This window comes from Eumetopias jubatus, unplaced genomic scaffold (genome assembly GCF_037043125.1).
Source record: "Eumetopias jubatus isolate StellerSeaLion01/CBP00866 unplaced genomic scaffold, mEumJub1_p1.0 scaffold_7, whole genome shotgun sequence".
Classification (NCBI taxonomy): Eukaryota; Metazoa; Chordata; class Mammalia; order Carnivora; family Otariidae; genus Eumetopias; species Eumetopias jubatus.
Window position 1 is genome coordinate 39663647 of NW_028274813.1, and position 20629 is coordinate 39684275.

The 20629-nt window shown below is 39.1% G+C and overlaps 1 protein-coding gene across 3 annotated transcripts in view; it reads right to left on the reverse strand.

Moving 5' to 3' along the window:
- The window catches only part of PPM1A (protein phosphatase, Mg2+/Mn2+ dependent 1A), a 41962-nt gene extending 22672 nt beyond the window's left edge, over nucleotides 1-19290 (reverse strand). The window contains exons 1-2 of one of the 3 annotated variants that reach the window (XM_088024575.1): nucleotides 18876-19290; nucleotides 18082-18164 (exon numbers count right to left, since the gene is read on the reverse strand). The gene's annotated coding sequence lies outside the window, so the exon portion shown is untranslated. Of the gene's footprint in view, nucleotides 1-1618; nucleotides 1720-18081; nucleotides 18165-18875 lie in introns of those variants that run through there. The other 2 variants (XM_028113707.2, XM_088024576.1) reach the window with 2 other exon arrangements.
- Nucleotides 19291-20629: the final 1339 nt, after the last annotated feature.

The window sequence follows — 20629 nt, forward strand, 5'->3', positions numbered from 1 at the left end:
TCCAGAATTGAGTCCACGGGATAGGCTCCCTGCTCAGTGGGGAGTCTGCTTCTCACTCTCCCTCTGCTCCTCCCCACCCCCACCCTTGCATGCATGCTCTCAAATAAATAAATAAGTTCAAAACCACATGATTATCTCTTCAGCTGATAAAATTCATTCTATAATATGATAATCTATATTTCAAGCCAAAGAGGAAACATAGTGATTAGAACAATTCTCAGAAAGAAGCCAACAAAAGGATACTTATTCTTATCCCTAACAGTTAGCAAGGTCTAGAAATAAGGATCAATACAGTTAAGATTTTTTTTAAAGGCATAAAATTATGAAGAGAGATCAAATTGCTATTTGCAGATAATAACCATGTGATGGCAAACTCAAAATCTAAAACAATATTAGGGAAAAAAAGTTCAATAAGGTTATCTGACTACAGAAAATCCTTAAGAAAACTAATAATAATAACCACTTAGAAAATAAAGAAAAAATGCCAATAAAAGTCTTTACATCTAAATAAATAACCAAAGAATTATTCAAGACCTTTAAGAAAAGAGCCTCAGAGGGGCGCCTGGGTGGCTCAGATGGTTAAGTGTCTGCCTTGGGCTCGGGTTATGATCCCAGGGTCCTGGGATTCCCCACATCAGGCTCCTGGCTCAGCGGGGAGCCTACTTCTCCCTCTCCCTCTCCCCCTGCTCATGCTCTCTTTCTCCCTCTGTATCTCTGTCTCAAATGAATAAATAAAAAATCTTAAAAAAAAAAAAGAGCCTCAGAATAAAAGACACTCCTATTTCTGAGACAGGAAGATTCAATATTGCAAAGACAGTCATCCTCCCTTTATTAATCAATAAATTCAGTATAACCACAACTGGGTCTTCTTGTTCCCAGACCTTGATAAATAATTCCTAAATTCATATGAAAGAATAAATGTTTGCGAATAGCCAAAACATTCTAAAACACATTAGCATTTGTCATACCTAATATTAAAATATTTCAAATTATGATATTTAAGAGGGAATACTGAAAGGATTCATCAGTGGAACAGAACTGAGACTCTGGAAAGACAACTGTGGGAGCAAAAATTCAATCAATGGTGTTAAAACAGCTGGCCTATTTTAATCCTGCCCCCCCCATGGAAAGTAGCTGAATTCCTATTACACATCTTGAAATAAGTACCAGGTAATTAAAGATTTAAGTTTGAAACACTATAATAAAACCATACAAGTACATCTAGGCAAGTATTTCTATAATTTAATCATAGGAAAGGACTCTCTAAGTATGACATTTTTTTGCCATTAGGCAAAAAAAGACTTTAAAGGAATAAAAAGCAATTCCAGAGAATAAAACTTCTACACTATAAAACCAAGCTCCTAAGCTTAAAAGGCACATATCTTTAAAACAAGTATTTGCAATATATATGGTAAAGTTAATATTCCTAAAATAGAAGTCTCTTGTAAGACAATAAAATGAACACTTTAAAGGAAAAGAAACAAAGAACATGAACAGGCAATTCAATTCATAAAAGAATACAAATGGACAATAAATACATGGAATAATAACCAATCTCACTAGCCATTAAACACAAATTTATTTTTTTACACATTATCAAAGATTAAAAATGGGGCACCTGGGTGGCTCAGTGCGTTAAGCGTCTGCCTCTGGCTTGGGTCATGATCCCGGATTCCTGGGATTGAGCCCCACGGGGAGCCTGCTTCTCCCTCTGCCTCGCCTCTGCCTGCCGCTCCCCCTGCTCAGGTTCTTGCCACTCATTCTCTTTCTTTCTAAGAAATATATAAAATCTTAAAAAAAAAAAGATTAAAAATTTATAGTTTCCAGTATTGGCAAAAGAGTAAAAAAAAAAAAAAATGCTTCTCATAGGTAGGAGACTAAACTGCCACCTTTCTGAAGGATATGTACGACACACATTAATTTTAAATGTTGACTTCCATTTAAATGGTTTTTTATATTCACACTCTAAAGTGCCCTATTCCAAAAGTACTTTTAAAATAAATGGACTATAAAACAAAATTAAGAAAACCTAACCACCTGCTAAAGATAAACTCTTGAAATACAAAGCTTTTTGTGAAGCTGAAACTATGAGCCTCCCGGGTTCAACTAACAGAGATGGATCGAGTCTACATCCTGTAGTGATAGTAACAGAAATTAAAAATGCCCCGTGCAAAGCTGGGACAGAACTCAAGCTCCCTGAAACTCATGCCTGGGGTGGAGGGGCTCTGTTGCCTATAAAAGGAGCTGGAAAAAGCTACTTATAACCATAACCTGGAGCTATAGTTTAGATGAAGTTAGGTGCCCAGTGAGCAGAAAAAGTATAGCTCTTCTCTTAGTCAGTGCCTTTTCTTGGAGAGATGGAAGTCTGATCCTGATCTTATCAAGAATCAGGAACCACACCTCCAGTGTAAGATATGGTTTCAGAATGGGCACCCCAGGGCCAAGATGTAGGCACATGCAAAAACACTGGATAAGAAGGGTGAAAACAAAGAAAACAAAACCAAAAACTTTCATTTAATAAGAGAACACAAAACCAAACTCCAAAACACATGAGGAAAAAAAACTATGATGGACAGCCAACAAAATCAACAATTGTAGGAATTTAAACTAGAAGGAAAAATAACAATCTGAAAATAACTTGAAATGTGTGTTTAGGATCCTTCCAAAGTTAAAAAAGACAACAGACATAAAGAGGAAAAAAATTTAAAACAGAAATCAAACCAGAATAGGAGGCTCTTAGAGAGAAAGAACCTGAAAAGGAGAAAAATATTCACTGAGAAATAAAAACAACTGAGGCCACATAAACTCTAGCTGAATAAAGTCAAGGGATTAATCAGTAAATTGAAAAATGATACTTAAGAACTGCCTAGAAAATTACATAAAGATTAAAAAGGAATACTAGAAAAGCAATATTCAAAAATATAGGGGGACCCAGCTGACTCAGTGGGTGGAGCATGCGACTCTTGATCTCGGGATTGTATGCTCGAAAACCACGTTGGGCGTAGAGATTACTTAAAAATAAAATCTTAAAAAAAAATATATAAAGGTTAAAGAATTTTCTATAACTGAAGAAAGATATGCGTCTTTAGATCAACAATGTATTTCAAAGAGTACCTCCATATAGCACAACATACACATACCTCCTAGGCCTAGGGGAATGTGTTAGGATATCAAGTACAGTAGAACAAATACTTAATATTTATACCACACTTAAAAAACAGCTCTGTCCTGCATATATTTTACATATTATTAAGGTAATCAATGCTACAACCCCATACAATACAGATACTATCTCATTATCTGTTTAGAACTTGCCCAAGGTCACAAAGTAAATAGTGGTGACAGGATACAGAAAAGGAATCCTTTTAAAAACTGGTAGAGAGAAAAATTACATACAAAGGTAGAAACCAGACTTCTCAGAGATCATAATATAACGAAATATCTTGAGGGTACTAATAGGGATGGGGGGATGGGACACCTATTAACCAAGAATTCTTTATTTGCTTAAAAAAAGAAAGTAATGTATAAAATATACTTTTAGATAAAAATTACAGACATTTACAGGCCACACTGTTAGAAAAGATTACTAAAAGCTATACCTTAGCAAGAAGAAAGGTAACTCCAGGAGTGAGATATAAAGGAACAGTAAGGACAGTGAAATATCTGACTGATTATATTAAATATAAAAAAGAAAATGAAACTTTTTTATGCTACAAAAAGAGGAAATAAAATTATAGACAGTTATACAGATGATGAAGGTATGCTGTATTTAATCAAATGTGAGCTCAGAGGGAAAAAAAATCACCAAATATACAAGGAAACAAGCTGCAATGAATAGAAGTAACATAACAAATACAAGATATAAAATAACTATGTATGAAATGTTTAAGAAGATTTCACACACACACATACACACACACACACACACACACACACACACACCAGGAAAATGAGAAGAAATTACTTAAAAATTTACCAAGGAATTGGAAAAGAATTAAATGCCACTTTTGGAAATTAAAAATTAAAAATCATTGATATAAAATTTCAAAGGATGACAACAGATTAGAAACAAATGCAATAAATTTAGTTCACTGAGTTGAAGAAATAAAAAAATAAAATTATGTTCACTTCAAAAAACCTACCACAAAAGGATGAGGGGGAAAGGGGAAGGAGAAAAAGAAAATCAAATTCTCCAATAATAGTTAAATAGTATAAATAGTCCATAGAAGTAGCTCTAAGAAATTTTAAGACTTGGACTTTATAGTGCCTCTGAAAGCCCAAGAACTATTAACTAATTTCTCTGTTGATGCCAACTCCCTAGAACATGGCTATGGTAGTAGCAGAGTTCTTTACACTCTAAATCAACATTTATTCCACTGAGAGAATCAGAAAACACCAGCAAAATAATGGCACCTAACTCTATAAGGTACAGCTTAATCTCATTTAACAAATGCTCCTTTGGTGTCTCATTTTCTAAATATACCTAAATCATAGCAATCTTTAAATTTGTGTATCTTTAGTTAGAGGTAGAAGTTTCCTGTGGGATCCATTAGTTTGCAGCTCATAGGGCTAAGGCCTCTGGAATGGTGCTCCAATCCCCTCAGGCCTAAAATATTTTCACAGGTTTCTCTGGTTAAATATTCTTTTCATAAAGCTCAATTTTATAGTCAGTTAAATCAACAAATACTCTTAAATTTCTCCTGCAATATAAGTAATCTATAAAAGGTATGAAGATTCTCTGTATCTCTGTCTTCAATGAATAAATAAAATCTTTAAAAAAAAAAGTTATGAAGATTTATATAGAGTTCTTTTAAGAAGAATATTTGACAGAGAGAGAGAAAACGAGAGAGAGAGAGAGAGAGAGAGCACACAAGCAGGGAGAGTGGCAGGGGGAGGGAGAAGCAGGCTCCCTGCTGAGCAAGGAGCCCAATGTGGGCTAGATCCCAAGACTATGGGATCATGACCTGACCCGAAAGCAGACACTTAACCGACTGGGCCACCCAGGTGCCCTTATAGAGTTCTTTTGAATAGAAATATTTGTTATTTAAAAAAAAAATACACACATTTTGTAAACTTGAGTTCCAATACTAAAAACATTCACTTAAATCATATAATATATTTTATATGTTAAATAACGAATCTCATTGTTCTAAAGAAATTAAGTATCTTCATCACCTGCTCCTTTAGAAAGTTATATGCAAAATATTGTAGGCAATGTTTCTGATAAGGGGCTGATTATGGGGTTTTAAACATACCATCCAAGATGTAAAATACAAGTACAAACAGTTCCCATTAGTTTGCATTCCCTTTCTCCCAAATTTTGAGTTTGCTTATTACAGGATTTTACTTCTTTAAAGCTATATGTATGACTATGGCTCTTTGGGGGCACTTTTACTGACCGTGCCTAAAATCCCACTAACAATTCTAGTCCAACCAGAAGGCCCCTGATCTATCAAATCAAATTAGATTTTCTTTGGCAGCGGCACTCTCTCAATTAGTGCCATTCCCCTAGCTGATTCTAGATCCCTGAAGTAGTCCACTGAGTATGGAGGCACCCAGAATAGGATTCTACCCCTCCAATTTAAAAACCCTCAGGGGACAGTGTCATTTAAGTCTGTGGGATTTCTCCAAAGTATCCCAAGGTGATAAGGTTTCCCATGTTACCCTGGTTCAAACCTGAAGATCTTCAAATAACCCAAAAAAAACAACACATGACTATAGTTCAGCTTCAAAATTCCTATACAAAGTTCTGGAAAGAAAATATGTCAAGGGTACTAAACCTCATCAGAAAATGGAATTATCATTTGTGCTCCAATGACATTATGACTAAAATTCAAAGTTCAGAACAGAGAATTAAAAAAAAATCTTCTACTACATGATAACATCTCTGCCTTTTCTTTCTTCCTTCTAGGTCTTTTTTTTTTTTTAAAGATTTTATTTATTTATTTGAGAGAGAGAGAATGAGAGACAGAGAGCACAAGAGGGAAGAGGGTCAGAGGGAGAAGCAGACTCTCCGCTGAGTGGGGAGCCCGACGTGGGACTCGATCCCAGGACTCTAGGATCATGACCTGAGCCAAAGGCAGTCGCCCAACCAACTGAACCACCGAGGCACCCTCTTCCTTCTAGGTCTTATTCTCTCCTAAGCAAACTCCAAGTTTTACTCTTCTATTCACAAATTCAGTCTCCTTGCAAATTTTATACCATTTCTATTCCTGTTCTCATCAGGAGAACGCTGTCCCTCCCCAGCCTGATCAATCTCTTCTATTTTCCTGTTCTTGCCTTTCCCATTCTTGGGTTTAGGGGTGTAAGCAGGTAGAGTTCAGGCAAGTCAACTGCTAGGGGAAACATTTCAGTGAACTCATGCAAGCCTGAGTTTGAAAGGTTAGAAGAGAAATGGCTACTAGAGAACACTTTAGAGAAAGTCGAGGGACTAATGAGCAACGCACAGTAAAAAACACTTCTGGATGAGGACTAATCGTACATATTCTTTGAAGAGCCTGATTCTTGGTTTAAATCTGGATACAGTCTTCCAATTACTGAATTAATTTTTCCTGGTCAGAGGAGGAGGAAACAACCATTATTTAAGCTCTATAAGGAAGCTACATTATTCATCACTGGTTATCTCATAAGATATATAAGATGTTTATAAAGGCTAGAAATTAACTGATCAAAAAGTTATCTAGATTGCATTTATATGAAATATCCAAAAAAATGTATAGAGAGAGAAAGGAGATGAGTGGTTGAGAAGAACTGGGGGAGAGGAGAATGGGGAGTGACTGCTAATGACTATAAGGTTTCTTTGGGGGTTATGTAAATGTTCTAAAATTAAATTGTGGTTAATGGTTGCACAATTCTGTGAATACACTAAAAACTACTGAGCTGCAACTTTAAATGGGTGAATTTTATGCTATGTGAGTTACATCTCAATAAAGTCATTTAAAAAGACTGCTATGGTTTTTTGTAACTATATTTTATTTTGCGTAAGATTTTAAAAGATGACTATAGATTATATGGAGTAACATGTAAAAATACTATATTCAATTTTTTCCAAGATTACCTTTGAAACTTCCCCAGCTGCCCAATATTTATCTTATAGCTTCAACTAAACACTGATTTCACTTGTTGAGTATTTCTTCCAAATAACCAAATTTCATCCAAATGAATTATAATGCAAAAGACTGTTACTGAGTTAAATACCTAAATTTAAATGCCCTAAATTAAAACCTTAAAAATGAAATTTCAAAAAGCAAACCAAAGGTGACCAAGCAAACCAACCAAAATAAGTCAGATACAGTTCTTCTATGCTAAATAGTATTTCCATGAAGTCCACGACGTGTCATTTTTTCTACCAAATATCACTCAAAAATAGTCATTGCTGAATTAGGTAAAAACTTAACAACTCCCCAAACCATAGTCACCTTGTGCAGGTTTGAGCAGCAGTCTCAATTTCACATAGTAAGTGTAGACAGAGCTTGCCACTTTTGATGTTTCCTTCATGTTTAATGTATCAGTATCTTCTAGACATGTACTGTGATATTAATTACAAGCTCCATAAGGTAGTCTTAAGTTTCTACAAAGGTATGTACTGAGCAATTTTTAGAAGTAAACTTCAGGGGCACCTGGGTGGCTCAGTTGGTTAAGCGACTACCTTCGGCTCAGGTCGTGATCCTGGAGTCCCGGGATCGAGTCCTGCTCAGCAGGAAGTCGGCTCCTCCCTCTGACCGTCCCCCCTCTCATGTGCTCTCTCTCTCTCTCTCTCATTCTCTTTCTCTCAAATAAATAAAATCTTTTAAAAAAATAAAATAAAAGTATAAACTTCAGAAGGACATAATTGCCTGAAAAATAAGCTCAGTTTAGTTGGTGGGTTCTAGTGACTATAAAAATTGGATACTGACCTATTTTCACTAACAACTACAGTATGAGCAAAAACACTGAAAAGATGTGGAAAGCATAGAGCTATTTAGTTTTTTAAAGTTTTCTAAGAATGTTCTATAGTATTCACAATCTCAATTTGCCTCATCTGTTAACTATTTCAAATTTCTTGGTTTTGAATAACTTGTCTACAGAAATGGATTCAATTTCCAGTTTGCTATTTTTTAAACCTTGCATATTTGAGGATTCAGACTCAGACTGACCTAGAAAATAATAACTGACTCCCTTAGCCAACCAACCCATTCTTTTTTCTTTTGCTTAAAACAAACAAAACCCCCTGTGTGACAGTACATTTAAAGATGTATGCTGGTAACCTGAAAGAAGGGGAAAATAGAACTTATTAAATATTTAAGATGATAAAAGGTTTATTCACAAACAAAATATGTAGCAATTTTAAGTATTTTACACATGAAATGCCACTGCTAGAAAAAAGAACCACAAAGTATTTGCCTCTAAGAGAAAGACTTCTGTCCATACAATCTAACATTTTTCAAAAACAGATTCATTCACTGAGTCCATAAGTTTTGATGAGATGCTTTGAGTGTATGGAAAAGGATGCTGGGAAATTAAGAGAAAAAAAGTATTTTTAAATGAAAAATTCCATCTTTCTATTAGCTTAAAATATACATATAACTACCTCCTGTACTTGATTAGCCACACCTCAAATGACATGACCTAAAATGAATTTCTCAATTCCCTGCCACTTCTCCTACCCAGTTCCCTGTCTCAGGAAATAGATCTACCATTAGTCATAAGCTCACAGAATCCTGTATTTCACCCTGATCATAGTATATTATAAGACCCTGTGAATTCTTCTCATTTTAGATTTTCAGATTCATGAGGGAAGGATCACGTCTTTCCTATTCATGTCTTTTCTATTCATAATACTTTGCATATCGTGAGACACTTGTTTAATACGTAGGACAAGGGAATGATAGCCATCATCATGACTTCTCTCTTGTCAACAGCCTCAGGAATTCTTTTCTACCCAGGAAAATGTATTCCCATAGAAAAGGACTTGCAAACAAACTGTATCCTACCATTTCCATTTTCTTATTCTACAGAATGCATAGTTCTAATTTTTAAAACCTCTACAGAAATAGAATTGATTTCTAGTAAGAAAATATTGGACTCTAAAGCAAATGTGCAGCTTACCAATTAAAAATCTGATTTTCGATTGTGTTCATTAATGACTTTTAAAAGTTTCTTGACATCAGGAGCACCTGGATGGCTGGCTCAGTTATTAAGCGTCTGCCTTCAGCTCAGGTCGTGGTCCCGGGACCTGATTGATGGATTGGTGGATTGGTGGATTGAGCCCCACATCGGGCTCCCTGCTCAGCGGGAAGCTTGCTTCTCCCTCTCCCTCTCCCCCTGCTTGTGTTCCCTCTCTCACTGTGTATCTCTCTCTGTCAAATAAATAAAAATCTTTAAAAAAAAAAGTTTCTTGACATCATTAGTTGACACTCTCATTACTGAAAAATGGAAGGGACAAAAGAGAAAGATGTAGTTATGACTAGAAGTTAGAGCCTATACATTCTCTTTCCCTGAGCTATTTATTTATTCATCTGATCATTCAATCAATAGTCATGAATGGGTAAATTTTTTAAAGTGTTTTCTATATGAGAAGCAAAGTATAAGGTAATTTAGACACAAAGGAATAATTTCTGAGAGCTAGGAAACCCACTTTCAATGTATTTTAGACAAAAATATCTTTAACTTAGTCTGGGAGTTTTACTGTATATAAAATGAATTTATCCCATATGCACTTAAGGAGCTCCTCATTCTATTGGCTGTAGCAAACTAGTACAAGATCATACTAGATGGCTGACTAGTTGTTGAAGTACTTGCTTATACTATCAGGAAGCATTTACACAGAGAAAAATGAAGATGACATATGGAGTAATACAGGGTTAAGCTGTGGGTTACAACAGAACAAAAACTGCCACTTCTAAGATCAGCCCCTAACATCCAAAACAGCCTTAAAGATTCTCGGCAAGAATAATCCACTGCTTTATAAAAAGTAAAAATTTTATTTACCATCTATTTACATTCTGAAGCATGATGGCATACTGCAGAGATGTTTTCCTAAAGCCTGGTAAGTTTCGTAATTCTGTTTGTAAAACAAAATCAAAAAAGCAATATATAGCCACTCCTTCCTTATCCTTATCATTAATACTTTCATTTCTGAAATTTGGTAACAAAGGTAAGTAAGCAAGCTTCATCTCCTACAGACGTAGTATCAAATTTGATGCAATTTTCTACCACTCATGCTAAAGAAAAGTAGAAGTGCCAAAAAAAAAAAAAAAAAGGCACCAAGGCATTTATTCAAAATCAGTAATGAATTACATTCTTAGAAGTAGCACAACAGTTCTTGAATAACATATTCTTTTTTTTGAGAGAGAGAAAGAAAGAGAGCAGAGCAGTGTGAGGAGCAGAGGGAGAAGCAAGCTCTCTACTGAGCAGAGTCCCGGGACTCTGGGATCATGACCAGAGCTGAAGGCAGATGCTTAACTGACTGAACCACCCAGGTGCCCCACTGAATAACATACTCTTGAAATAAAATAACTAAGCTACATATAGCCTGATTCAAAACAAAATACACAAAAAAACCATTTATCTACATCCCTGCCTGAATGGTCATATCACAGATGAGTAAAAAGAACTAGCCTAAATATAAAATGGATTATACATGACCTATGCTCTCATAATTTGCTATACTTCTGGTTCACATTCAATTTTCTCTGTCATGTGTTCATCAGAAAATAAGGAGACTATAAAGATTAAACAATCATATATTGAGCATCAACTTAAAACAAAACCCTGTCCCTGCTTTCAAGGAATTTATTTTTAATAAATCTTAATATTGAAATATTCCATTTATAGTATAACTTCTATTTTAAGCCCAATGGGGTAGCTTGTGTTTAACACTATCTTCTTAAATTCACTAAGAATTTAATTTGAATAAAGGACTGATGAAAGCATTTGTCAATGGGTTGCAAAGTAATGAATAAGCCGTAAGGGAAAACTGTGTATGGCTTGTGGTACTAGTTGTATTATGCCTATATCTTTCTTATATTACAAAATTTAACAATTCTTGGTAAAATGTTCTAAAGTGAATTGACATAACACATGACACTGTACTTTTTAAATTCAGTATACCCTTCCACCTAGGATCCCAATTCAATCACAAGATTTACTCACTGGGTACAACGGAAATGTAGTCATACCCTTCATAACCAAAGATTTTCTAAACCATCACAACTGCCAACAGTTTCTTTTAGCAAGAGCAATAAAACTGCTACGATCCATATATATAATAACTATGAAAAATCCAAGGACATGTGTTTAGCTTCTATTACCGGCGGTGAAACTGGACAAGTAACTTAACCTTTGTCTCAATTCCTCATCTGTTAAGATACAAGTAATAATAGTATCTATCTCATATACAGAGATAGAAAGATTTAATAAGACAGTAATTAAAATTTTTCTATGATAATGCCTGGCCTACTGCTCAATAATGTTAGCTATCATTGTTAGTAGCTAATGTTAAAGCTAGAAAAACTTAAAAGTCGCACAAGAATCAAATTTGTCATTCTGGTCTCGTTAGTATCATACTCCAATAAATGGGTCTTAGCAAGCAGACTGCCTATATACAATTATCCATTTAAAAATTCAATAAAGGAAATTTTACTATGCATTTTCCAAATACTGGAAACAGTTTAACAGTTTGATATGGTTTAAAATTTAGCTTTAAGGTTTATATGAACATAGACTATTCATATATTAGGTATGTTTTGGTTCAAATTAAATCAGTTGAGAGTTATCTCCCTTCTTTAACTAATACGTCATCTAATTACTGTGACTCCACAACTCCCATTTAAAAGGTTGCCTAGTTCACAGCATCTGCAAATATAACTCTGGAAAGAGATGCATGACTATGAATGTCCTATTAACCCTCAAAGTGAAAACACTGTAAGTTAAAATGAAACCTTTAGGTCTAGAATCAATCAACCTAATTATCTATACCAACATAAGAACTCTGCCACATTTCTGATATGTATAATCTTCACACTTAAATACCCAGGTTCAGCCAAAATAATATATAGGAAGAAAAGTCAGAAATGTCTGCTACCCGAAAGCTCTGAACTGTTTCCACCACCTCCTACAGCAATCACTTCCACTCTCAGGTAGATTTTGCCTAATATTTACAAAATATCTGAATATCTACCAACCACAAGGCATTGTGGTAAGCTTTGGGATAATAAGTTATTGTGTTTTCCCCTTCCCAGTTTTATAATTAAATTGAACAGTTATAATTAGAACACAAATACCTAGCAATAAAGTATACAACTAAAGCCTAACAAATAATACAATAGATACTGCTATAGAAGAACAGAGAAATGAGAGATGAAACACTGTGATCAGAAATGGCTTTGTGAAAGATGAAATATTAGAAATGAGCTTTGAGTCATGATAGAGCCCCGCATCGGGCTCCCTGCTCCCCGGAAGCCTGCTTCTCCCTCTCCTACTACCCCTGCTTGTGTTCCCTCGCTCGCTGTGTCTCGCTCTGTCAAATAAATAAATAAAATCTTAAAAAAAAAAATGAGCAAAAGAAAGGGAAAGCAAAAGCTAGAAAAAGAAGGGCAAGAATCCAACCTACCAATTAGCATGAACAAGAACCCACTGAGATAAAAGGATAGGGTGTGTCCAGAGATGGCAAGTGTACTGGTTTGGTTGAAACAGATCAATCCTGGGCACCTGGGTGGCTCAGCTGGCTAAGCATCTGACTTGTGATTTTGGTTCAGGTCACAATCTCATGACCAAGTGCCACGTCTAGCTCCCCCCTCAGTGGGGAGTCTGCTTGAAATTCTCTCCCACTGCCCCTCCCCCCACTCACTCTCCTCCCACTTGCTCTCCAAAATAAATAAATAAATCTTTAAAAAAAAAAGAAAGAAAGAAACAGATCAATCCTGAAGTTCAATTATGGAAAGTGTCAAAAGCCCAGCAAAGAATTCTAAACTTTATTCTAGATGAAAAGGGAATCACAAAGTATATCAAGCAGAGAAATAATATGACACAAATAGTTTTTTAGAAGAAGTCTGTGATGGTTTATAGAATGGAGAAGGGAGATGCAGCACAAAATGAAAGTGGGAAAGACCAGCTGGAGTGCTAAAAGCATGGTCTGGGTATGAAGTGATTAAGATCTGTAGTATTCTAATACAATTTTTCAACCTTAAATAACACAGGACCCACCTGTAAAGCCTTAGTACCTTTTATGTAAAGACTATTTTTTTTTACAAGAACTGAATTAATTAGAATTTAGTTTTCTTACTCTCTCTTGCATTTTTTTCCATAGCAGTATCTTCTTGCCCATTTCTAATCATAAACTGTAACTTTTCTTCAAAATACCAACCCTTGTTTTTCTTCACTTACTGATCATTCTAGTCTGAACATTCACCTTTGCTATTACTCTTAATCCTCTATTTAACCATCTATTCCCACCTAACCATTAACTCCAAATGCATGACCTCTCCAGCTTCATATACTCAAATAAATCTACTCATACTCAACTTTTTCTTCCATTACCTCTTAATATTTAACTTTTATATATAAATTCTAGATGCCCACAATCTTTATAACTTCTAAAGTCTCTACTCAATCTCTTAGAGTATGGTTTCCAGGCTCACTGCTAAAACTGTACTCAAAGACTCACACTCAGTAAATCTCTATTCCTGTATCTCAAGATTTCACAAACTCAATAGCAACTACTGTTTATTTAGTACTTTCTTCATGGTAGAAAACGTCAAGTATTTTACACAATCATCTCACTTAATCTTCAAGAATACCTAATGAGGGGCGCCTGGGTGGCTGAGTTGGTTAAGTTGGCTCAGGTCATGATCCTGGAGTCCCAGGATCGAGTCCTACATCGGGCTCCCTGCTCAGCGGGGAGGTCTGCTTCTCCCTCTGATTCTCCCCCCTCTCATGCTCTCTGTTTCCAATAAATAAGTAAAATCTTAAAAAAAAAAAAAAAAGAACACCTTATGAGAAAAAGGCTTTCCCATAAGACAGGTAAGAAAACTGAGGCTTAGAGAAATCAAAGAGCTTGCCCAAAATTACCCCACTAGAAAATTTTACCATCACCTCCTCTCTAAAGCCTTTAATGTATGTACTTAGAAACATTTCCCTTAGTCCTTCATTAAGGATATCAACCATTTGAGAATTTAATGCTGATTCCATTCCTCCATCTAAACAATGATAGTTGAAGACATAAAACTGTTTAGCTCTGTTGACTTTGGAAACTTAGAGAATGAGAAAATGAACTTAACTTCTTAAATCTTTTCTGAATGTTTCAGAAGAGACTCCTGTATTGGAAGACTTAATTTATACATAAATTTATAAGGTGTCTTTTAATTCTAGGAATCTGAATCATAGTGTTAACATTCAGCTTCTCAATTTTTGATTCCTAGGAACAAGAAGGCTCATCTAGTTGGGAAAAATTCAATCAGGAATATTTTGAAAATAACTATATAACTACACAGCTCTGATTCTGGCATGTTACTTAGATTCTCTGAGTCTATGTTTCTTCATTTGTAAAACAGAAATAACATCGTATGCTTTAGAGGGTTGTGGGGAAAATTAAACCCTGACAAATGGTCAATACACTGTGGCTTTTATTTCTTTATTCTGTATCTAGAAGTAGTTTGTTCTCATAGGATTTTAATTCAAATCATATCAGCTAAAAACTCTACTGACTTTCAATCCAGATCCTAAATATGAATACTACATAAACTTGATCAATGGATTCCAAATAAACATATTAAGAATTATAAAAACTCAAGCTCCCTCCTTTACCACACATTTATTCAAGGAATGTTTAAGACACCTCTAATTTCATAAACATAGTATCAGTAGTCTATTAATACATATTAACATCTAGTACTCTTCTCTCAGTTTCTTAAAAAAATTCTAAAGTCTATTACATTTTAGATAAAGGCATACAGAAGTTCACCTCTCTTAATCGTTTCCTTTCTCTAGCTCCTCCTACCTGTCTCAGCAAAAGAAAAGCTAGGTAAAGAGATTATCTAGGTAGTACATAGATTGTTAGGACATGCAAAGGTCAAAATCATCAAGGAATCTATTCTGGAGATTCAATAAAACATAAAATTGTTACTTGTACATTCGACATTAAAAAGAGCAAAAGAAGAATATAATCAACCTTAACCCCAGATCCTTTCATATAAGGGTGGTTAATAATCCCAGGTAGAAATTCAGAGAATTTCTTGGCTAATAGTGCAATAATAAATGAAGCAACTGAATTTTAAAAAAATTTGTCCCCGACATTATCTGAAATGAAAGACAGAACACATTCTTGCATAAAGTTACTACCTAAGGTATAGGAAGATACAAACTTTTACCTAGTTGCCTCACACCTTCCCCTCACCCAAGGTCCACACATTTCACAGGGCCACACCTTGTTTTATCTTCTTGCTTAACTCTTATAGGACTCCACTTGAGCCGACTTTCTTACATGGCTGCCTCTTTCCTCTGATCTAAGGATGGAAAGTAATCAGTACCACTCAAGAGTCAGGTGCCCAGGCAAGAGTTAGATAATCATTGGGGGGGGGCGATCATCAAAATATCACCCTATAATTGTATCTACATGATCACAGACTTACACTCTAAGAAATTAGTCCAGCACTTCTGGGTGAGCATTACAGGGACAACAAGCTCCCTGTGGACATATGTCAGTCTTTAGTTTTAAATTATTAAATAAATAAGCATTCACAGCTAAACCAGAATTGGCTACACATTTTATTAGCTACTATAATAAACAGTCTTAAGTATAATCTGAACAAATTCAAAGACTAAGTTTTTGGTAACTGCTTAGCAATGTTTACCATGTGACAACACGATGTTGCTATAAATTCCTTTGGAAAAAAGTAGGTACTAGGGGCACCTGGGTGGCTCAGCTGGTTGGGAGTCTGCCTTTGGCTCGGGTCATGATCCCAGGGTCCTGGGACTGAGTCCCACGGTGGGCTCCCAGCTCAGCGGGGAGTCTGCTTCTCCCTCTCCCTGTGCTCCTCCCTCTCCCTGTGCTCCTCCCCTCCCCTCTGCTTGTGCTCTCATTCTCTAAAAATAAATCAAATCTTAAAAAAAATTAGGTATTAGGAAACAAATTTTCAGACAAAGGTGTATTAACAAGTCAAGATAAGCAAGACCCAGCCTGAACTCACAGAAACATCTTCATAATGTGTTCTTATAATGCCCTTCACATCAAACTACCAAGGGTCCTGTGCTTGTTCAAACCTACAGTCTCAACCACCCCGTCCTTCTTCCTCTCAAGAGTTTTTCTAGACTTCCCAATCCCAACAGAAAAATCAATAAAGCCTACCTACAGGAATATCATCCCTAAAGATCAACCACCAACTTAAAATCTTTTATGGAAGACAGTTATTTTTAAATAACATGCAGATTTAGAATACTGAAACATCTAAGTGCCTGGCATATACCAGGCATTTGGTCAAGGCATTTTGAATAGACAATGTTAGCAGAATAAAAAAATTTAACAACTGGCCATGCATTTGATAATACAGTATACCACTTTGGCTTTACTGTTTGTAAACTGAGACTCAAAAGGTTAAAGGACTTGTCCATGGACACAGATATTTTGGAGCACAGTCATGACTAACAATTCTTATCTCCTAGTAGTACAGTGTTCCCTTCAACAGGTTATACTGTAATTATGGTCATCATTCCAGCCCTTCAAACTAAAATATAAAAACATACTTGTGTTTAAAAAAAAAAGAATGTTTAAAGAAATTTATGTAAATTTCCACCAAAAAAGAAAACTATTTTTTTTGTTTTTTTTTTTTTAAAGACTTTATCTATTTATTTGACAGAGAGGCATAGCGAGAGAGGGAACACAAGCAGGGGGAGTGGGAGAGGGAGAAGCAGGCCTCCTGCAGAGCAGGGAGCCCAGACGCGGGGCTCGATCCCAGGACCCCAGGATCATGACCTGAGCGGAAGGCAGACGCTTAATGACTGAGCCATGCAGGCGCCCAAAGAAAAAAAAATTTTTTTAAAGTAGGCTCCATGCTCACAGCATAGCGCCCAAGGTGGAGCTTGAACTCATGACCCTGGAATAAAAAACCTGAGCTGAGAGCAAGAGTCGGAAACTTAACTAGATGAGCCACCCAGGTGCCCCTAAAAAAGAAATTTTAATGACTCTAGCATTCAACCCTTTTATTTCTCAAATATATACTGAGGTAGCTAGCCAAACTTCCGGGTCTTATATACCTCTCCCATAATAAAATTACTTCACTAATGTGAAAAATGTTTGATACCACATCAAAAATGTCTTTAGTAACTTCCATGTGCACTTCTCATTATACTTTCAATTATGTGTCACTGCCGCCAACTTGCAGCTGAAAAGTAATCATCCCTACATGATTAAATGTTTATTCAGATATATGTGAGTTACACCTAAGAACAGAACTATAACATCAGGCAAGGAATGTTACTTTGTGGTTCAAATTATTTACTGACAAACATTAAATCAAAGGTAACATCTATGATTAGAAAATAGGCAGTGGTGTGGGTCACTATCTCCCTAATCAATTTTTCTAAAGTGTTACAGAAATACAATATTTGTAAAAGGCCGAATATGTAAAAATATAGAAGTTATGAAAGTGAAGTTGTTCCAGTTAAAGAGGAATTGGGGAGTAAGCCCTGCTGAACTCCCGTGAGCTGTGGAACCCCTAAGGCTCAGAAGAGCATCATTTAAATAAATAAATCCCCTTACTCTTCAGAACTCTTTGCATCTAAAAACTGGTTGTGTTTAAAATCCCAATATGCAAGTTTGAAAAGATTAAGCCTTTTTCCTCAGAACAATTTTTAAAATTTTTAATTTCTTTCAATAATGTCAAAATCACCTACTCTGGGAAAATAATACCTATATCCCATTGATTTTTACACCTCCCATCACTCTACCAATCACTAAAATTCATTCCGCTCATTAGTGCAATCTGCAGAAAATTCAGGGGTAGGGATGGGGGCGGCGTACACATTTCTTGGCTTGGACAACTTAAGTATGACCTTTGTGGATCTGTAAGTACCATGCGGTGCTTGAGAAGAGAGAAGGAAAAATACCTCAGTGATGAAATTTTCAAAACGTATCTAAACTGCGGTTGGTAGAAGGCTCTCCACAGCCAGCTGTCTTTCAATATTTAAATCTACAAGCAGAACAGAATCATACCTCAACCACCGAACTCTAACATTAAGAACTTTACCACACAATTTACAGTTAAAAATACAAGAAATCAGTGTGATTTACTTCAGTGGATTTGTTCGATGTAATGAATGAACTGGAGGCATCACAGACTTGAGTTCTCAAGGAGCCTCACTCTCAGCTCAGACCCCTATAAGACCTGAAGCAAATCCTCCAGAATTTGGTGTCTCGAGGCTAAGTCCGGTCCAAAGGAAGCCTACCCCCTTCTTTCTCCAGGCCTCCCTCCCAGGGGTTGGAGCCCTGGGCGGCCCTGCGGGTGGGGGCGCCGCAACGCCCTACTCTTCGCTTCGGAAAAGTTCCGCCCGCCGTTCTCGGGCCAGGCTGGCCTGGGGCTCTCGCCCGCGTCGCGGCCTCAAACACCCGCCGGGCCTCGGCGGCTGGAGGGTCGCGCCCCCTCCCCGCGCCGCCGCCACCAACACTCCGCCCCCGCCGCCCCGCCGCCACCGCCCTCGCTGAGCGTTAACCCCTTGCGGCCCGCCGCCCGGCTTCGGGGAGGAGGCCGGGCCAGGGGGTGGAGTTGTCCTGTCTCCTCCCGGGAGCGCCCGGGCAGACGCCCGGCTTGTTTACAGGCCCCAGGCCCAGGCCTGGCCGCCACCGCCGCCGCGCAGGCCCGCGCCGCCCGCCCGCCCGCCTTCGGCCCGAGCGTCGCGCTTACCAGGAGCAGCCGCAGGCTGGCAGGTCCCTGGTCGGCCAAGGCAGCGGTGGCGACGGCGGCCGGGGAGGGGGCTGGAAGGGGGTCACCGCGGCGGCCGCCGGCCAGGTCAGGCCGGGGAGGGGGGCGGAGGAGGGGAGGAGCCGGGCTGCGTCCGGGCCCCCCGCTCTCGGCGCCCTCGCGGCTCAGATCATCCGGGCGTTGGAACGGGAGGCGGAGAGCGGGTCCCGGAGGAGGAGGAGGAAGAGCCGAAGATTCATCGCTTTCGCGCCCCACCTGCCTGGCGCCCCCCCACCCCCCCTCCCCAACCACCCGTTCCGGCGCTGCAGCCGCCCGAGCACCCGAAGCTGCGGGCCGGGCCGGTGCCGAGACCACTGCTCCCTCGCTCCCGCGCGCGCTCCCGCCCCTAGCGCCGCCGCCGCCGCCGCCGCCGCCGCCGCCTCGAGCGCGTCCCCGCGCAGGCGCGCTCACGACGGCGCCGTGCTGCCCCTCCCCGACTCCTCTGTCCGCCCCGCCCCGCGGGCTCGGCGGCCGCTACAGCTGCGGCGCGGCGGAGCAGCTGGAGAGACCCGGATGTCGTTGGGCAGGAACTGCGGCGAGGGCCGGCAGGCGGGGGAGGGGCGGCCGCAGATGACATCACTGCCCTACCCAGCTTCTCTCGCCGCAGCCCCCTCGCGGCCGGGGCCCCAGGCTGAGGCCGAAGGGAGCATCCGAATCCCGGATCGGAACCGGGACTGGGGCCCTTATGCCCCCGGCCCTGGGGGCTGGACAGAGTGTGTGAGCGTAAGGAGTCCCGGCCATCGAGAGCTTCTTCAAACCGGGCAGTCTGTCGAGCCCGGACTCGGGAGCTCCCCCTAGGGCGTCGGCTCCTCCCGCCCCGGCGCTTCCACTTGTCTTGAGTGCACACCCCACTCCCTGCAAAGACACCGTTCTCAGAACCCGGAGGACCCACCCCGTGCTTTGGACCTCTCTCGGACGCAGTCGCGGCCTCGTTGCCCCCTGGCGGCTGCGGCTTGAACGCACTGTAGCACCCAGGCAGCCGCCAGACCCCCTTTCCCGGGGCCCCAGGCCTCTGGAGCCACCCTGGCCAGTGACCCCGGGAGCCCCACCGCAGGTACCCCTACCACACACCTCTGGTCCCGAAGGGCAGCCACACCCTACCACCACCCACCCACACGCGAGTGCGGCTGATACACGCACGGGGCACATGCTCTGAGTTTCTGGCAGGTTTTCCATCCGTAGCTCATCGGATTCCACCTTGTATTTATTTGCACATGTTAGACAGTCATGTGATTCTGTCACAGGGGACCTCCAACGACCTCCTGCAAGGTTTAAGGAACGGAAGATTTTTTCTTGAGAATGATCAGAAACGTAACAGCTGCTTCTGTTAAGAGTCAGAGATCAAGTCAACCTAATTGAAACTGCACATGAAGGCGGCCAAAATCCAGTTTAGCTAGCTGGACTACAGAAAACCGACCCACGCTGTTTGCAGACGCCGGGATAGAATGACAAACCCTAGGCGGCCAATGAATCAGAACTGGGAGCAGTACATCACCAGCATGAGTTCCCATTGGCTGGGGTGTCTTTCCCTCTCTTGTCAGAGGCTTAACCTGTTCATGGATTTGACCTATACCACACTGGCTGGAAGAGAAGTTTAAAGAAAAATCCGTGTTTTAAAAAAGATGGTCTCGTATATACAAAGAAAAACCCAAATAGTTCACTGTAGGAGGCAAGTACTTTAAAAAGAACACCTGAAA